Here is a 5,316-nt window from a genome sequence, read left to right on the forward strand (position 1 = left end):
GGCTCAGGCAATCCACTCACCTCAGCCTCCCAAGGCGCGGGATTACAGGCTGAGCCACCAAGCCCGGCAAAAAAACTCATTTTTCAATGGCCCATTAATCATGGAACAATTAAGAACATACAATAAAATTACCTACATATTAGAAACACATTTCAACTCACCTAGGGATTCAAAACTTTTTTTTGAGTTGGAGTCTCACTCCGTCACCCAGACTGGAGTGAAATGGCCGCTTCCGGCCACCACAGCCTTGACCTGCTGGGCTCCAGCGATCCTTCCGCCTCAGCCTCCCAAGTAGCTGGAACTACAGGAGCGCGCTACCACGCAGCTAATTTTTTTTGATTTGTTGTAGAGATGAGGTCTTGTCAAGTTGCCCGGGCGGGTCTCGAACCCGCAGGCTCAGGCAATCCACTCCCCTCGGCCTCCCAAAGTGCTGGGATTACAGGCTGAGCCACTGAGCCCGGCCTGGTTTTTTTTTTTTAGTTGAGGTCTCACTGTTACTCAGGTTGGAATGCAGTGGCACAATCATGGCTCACTGCAGCCTCGACCTCCTGTACTCAGGTAATACTTCTGCCTCAGCCTCCCATGTAGCTGGACTACAGGTGTGCATCACCATGCCTCGCTAATTTTCTGATTTTTTTTTTTTGTGTGTGTGTGTAGAGATGAGGTCTTGTAATGTTGCCTAGGCTGGTTCCTACACACTTTTAAGTTTTGGTATAGAAAAATTTTATTCACTGACAAAAAAACAACAACCAAAAACCCCACTACCTGTTATACTCATGTACTATGGCTTTAAGAGTATTTATAAAATTTTCACCTTAATGATTCCCTGCAAAACAAGTGGAAATCAAAAGTATAGAGACCCTCTCTAACAATCAACCATTGGTAAATATATTTATTTATTTTTGAGTTGGAATCTCACTCTGTCGCCCAGACTGGAGTGCAGTGGCCGCTCCCGGCCACCGCAGCCTCGACCTGCTGGACTCTGGCGATCCTTCCACCTCAGCCTTCCGAGTAGCCGGAATTACAGGCATGCGCTACCACGCCCGGCTGATTTTCTGATTTATTGTAGAGATGAGGTCTCACTGCCCAGGCGGGTCTTGAACCCTCAGGCTCAGGCAATCCACTCACCTCAGCCTCCCAAAGGCGTGGGATTACAGGCTGAGTCACCAAGCCCGGCTTGGTAAATATATTTATTATAACATTTCATTTACGTTCATTTTCAAGTATTATATAATCATTAATTTGCATTAGACTTTCCAATTTACCCATGTTTATAGAATGTAATTCCAGTGGGAGTTTTCACATGGCTTTTGAAGTAATTGTTGAAACTGAAAACTTTCCTGTATTTTCCAAATGATTGGGAAAGCACACCCAGTGTGCTTTCTTTTATTTATTTATTTATTTATTTATTTGAGTTGGAGTCTCACTCTGTCGCCCAGACTGGAGTGCAGTGGCCGCTCCTGGCCACCGCAGCCTCGACCTTCTGGGCTCCAGTGATCCTTCTGCCTCAGCCTTCCAAGTAGCTGGAACTACAGGCGCACACTACCACGCCCGGCTAATTTTTAAAAAAATTTTTATTGTAGAGATGAGGTCTTGCCAAGTTGCCCAGGCGGGTCTCGAACCCGCAGGCTCAGGCAATCCACTCACCTCAGCCTCCCAAAGCGCGGGATTACAGGTTGAGCCACCGAGCCCGGCTGCTTTCTTATATTTATAAGGTCCATCTCCACTGTGTGTTAACATGTGTCTTTGAATAAATATCAGAGAAATAAAGGTATTTCCAGACTGCATACATTCATAAGGTTTTCTTTTTTTTTTTGAGTTGGAGTCTCACTCTGTCGCCCAGACTGGAGTGCAATGGCTGCTCCTGGCCACCACAGCCTCGACCTGCTGGGCTCTGGCGATCCTTCCGCCTCAGCCTTCCAAGTAGCTGGAACTACAGGTGTGCGCTACCACACCCGGCTAATTTTTGATTTGCCGTAGAGATGAGGTCTTGTCAAGTTGCCCAGGCGAGTCTCGAACTCGCAGGCTCAGGCAATCCACTCACCTTGGCCTCCCAAAGTGCTGGGATTACAGACTGAGCCACTGAGTCCGGCCATTCATAAGGTTTTTTTTTTTAATCAGAAATCAGTTCTGGGCCAGGCACAGTGGCTCACACCTGCACTTTGGAAGGCCAAGGTGGGAGAACTGCTTGAACCTAGGAGTTTGAGACCAGCGTGAGCAACATAGCGAGACCTTGTCTCTACAAAAAAAATCAAACAATTAGTCAGGCATGGCGGCATGTGCCTGTAGTCTCAGCTACTAGGGAGATTGAGGTGAAAGGATGGCCTTAGCCCAGGAGATTGAGGCTGTGGTAAAACATGATCATGCCACTCCAGCCTGGGTGACAGAGTGAGACCCTGAATCAAAAAAAAAAAAAAAAAAAAAAAAAGGAAGGAAGGGAGGGAGTTCTTTCTTGTCTTCAAGTAGAACTGGAACAGCTAAAGATCTTTACCACATGTTTACATTCAAAGGCTTTCCTCCAATGAGTTCTTCCACATTTTCAAGAGAAATGAAAAAGCTGAAGGCTCTGATCCATTTAGAGTTAATTTTTGTGTATGGGGATAGATAGGGGAATAAATCCTTTCATGTATTTGACAGCAACTGGAAAAATTGAATCCTTTGCCACATTTTTTACATTCTTTTTTTTCCCCCAGTATGAATTCTTCTAATATTTGCTTCATCTTTTTTTTTTTTGAGTTGGAATCTCACTCCATCGCCCAGGCTAGAGTGCAGTGGCATGCTCATGGCCATCCCAGAGTCAACCTGCTGGGCTTATTTTTTTAAAATGTCATGTGGTTTTGCCACAGATAGACAAGGAGTCAACACAATATATGCTTTGCTGTTTGTACAAGAACTAAATAAAAGGTGTGCAGTGACCAATCACTGCTACCCTTTGAAAAAAGTGGTGTAACTGATCACTGATCATTTACATAGTGACTACATAGGACTGAAGAGCTAGCAGCAAAGTTTGCACTTTGTGCAATTACTTATTGATAATATACTGTGATAAACATAATTTGAGTTGGGTTTGTGTTATTGGGGGAACTGAGGTTATTTAGCTAAACAGTGGTAACTAACATTCATGTATTCCAGACCTGTGCAAAGGAAGGGCTGCTTGTATTTATTACTTTTGTTTATTTTCATACTTATTTGTATAGCGACAAGGTCTTGCTCTTGCCCTGGTTGGAGTACAGTGGCACAATCATAGTATACTACAGCCTCAAACACCTGGGCTCAAGTACTCCCACCTCAGTCTCCTGAGTAGGTGGAACTACAGGTGTGTGCCGCCACACCTGGCTAATTTTTTTATTTTTTGTAGAGACAGGGTCTTGCTATGTTCACCCAGCTTGGTTTCAAACTCCTGGCCTCAAGCAACTCTCCTACATCAGTCTCCCAAAGCATGGGGATTACAGGGCATTGCCACCATGCCTGGCCTATTTATTACTTTTGTTTTTCATACAGTTTATTTACTTGTAAGTTTAGGCCTGGTACAGTTGCTCATGCCTGCAATCCCAGCACTTTGGGAGGCCAAGGTAGGAAAATCACTTGAGGCAGGAGTTTGAGACCAGCCTGGGCAACATAGTGAGACCCCCTTCCCTACCAAAAAAAAAATTAGCTAGGTGTGGTGGCATGTACCTGTAGTCTCAGCAACTTGGGAGGCCGAGAAAGAAGGATCATTTGAGCCTAGCAGACCAAGGTTGCAGTAAGCTATGATTGTGCCAAAATAAAATGAAATAAGATAATAATAATAATTGTAAGTTTATGTGATTTAACTTTAAGATTTTTTTTTTCTTTTTGTTTTTTTGAGTTGAAGTCTCACTCTTGTCGCCCAGACTGGAGTGCAGTGGCCGCTCCCGGCCACCGCAGCCTCGACCTGCTGAGTTCCGGCGATCCTTCCGCTTCAGCCTTCCAAGTAGCCGGAATTACAGGCATGCGCTACCACGCCCAGCTGATTTTTTGATTTATTGTAGAGATGAGGTCTCGATGCCCAGGCGGGTCTCGAACCCGCGGGCTCAGGCAATCCACTCAACTCAGCCTCCCAAAGGCGCGGGATTACAGGCTGAGCCACCGAGCCCAGCACTTTAAGATTTTTTAAATTAAAAAATGTAATTGACACATAGAAATTGTACATATTTATGGGGTTCATGTGATATTTTGATACATAATGTGTCATGATCAAATCAGGCTATTTAGGATATCCATCACCTCAAACATTTATTATTTCTTTGAGCTCAGAGAAAACTTCAAATCTTTTCTTCTAGCTGTAATGGCTGTAATTTGAGAATCAGCTCTCATGAGACAACATGAGCTGGTGCCAGCCTGTCACAGCTTTTATCTCTTACACACCTCGATTTTATGAATCCTCCCTTCCTCCAGCCTAAACACATATATACACAGTACATGCCCAACCAAGAAAAAACATGATCTTTCCCCAACTCTGTTTTTTGTTTTTGGTTCCCAAATTTTATTCAAGAACTCAAACAAAATATTGAAGATAAATGAATTTTAATCCTCATCTTCCTCCTCTTCTTCATCCTGGCTAATTTGGAAGTAACATAATTAGTACCTCTCTTTGCTGTTAGCAACTACGCTCAATCACGTACATTATTCTTCTTCAAATATTTTTTGGTGAGATATTTCAAATACCTTTTGGAAAAAGTCACCTCAGAAGTCACAGTGATCTTGTTCTTGTTCCTTTCAATAGTTACAACCCCTCTGAGATTCCCAGCTTTTCTGTTCACTTTGATCCTCTCTTGCAAAAATTGCTCAAAATTGGCTGCATCCATGATTCCATCTTCTACAGGGTAGGTGCAATCAAGAGTGAACTTCAGAAACTGCTTTTTTTTTTTGCCCCCCTTCGCCACAAGTTTTTTCACAGGTGCCATGGTGGTCCCAACTCTGTATTTCTATAGTGACTGGATCACAGTTAGAGCTCATTGTTGTAGAACTAAAGTGAATCCTCATTCACATGAGATCACATCCACACTATTCACATGCACAACTGAGGTGCAGCACCCCCACATAAAATAAACCTTGTGAGTCATCAGGCTGCAATGGATGCTGACTACTTGGCTGGTCTACTCTGTACTACAAAATATTTTTAGTTTATTTGGTTTTCTGACTATGAGAGAATACATATACATTGGAAAGACTATAACTATAAAGAAGTTAACTCTTTTCTGAAGCTGCCAGAGACAGGGATGAGAAAGTATTTGAGATTAAAAAGATGAGAAAAGGTAAGGGAAGATAATTAACTTTGAGGGCCTGGTACTTTCT

General features: G+C 43.3%; 1 pseudogene; it reads right to left on the minus strand.

Annotated features, from left to right (window-relative positions):
• Positions 1–4,545: 4,545 nt before the first annotated feature.
• Positions 4,546–4,925, minus strand: LOC103266585 (annotated as a pseudogene).
• Positions 4,926–5,316: the final 391 nt, after the last annotated feature.

The sequence above is a fragment of the Carlito syrichta genome, unplaced genomic scaffold (genome assembly GCF_000164805.1).
Source record: "Carlito syrichta isolate Samal-C Ts95f unplaced genomic scaffold, Tarsius_syrichta-2.0.1 Scaffold307231, whole genome shotgun sequence".
NCBI lineage: Eukaryota > Metazoa > Chordata > Mammalia > Primates > Tarsiidae > Carlito > Carlito syrichta.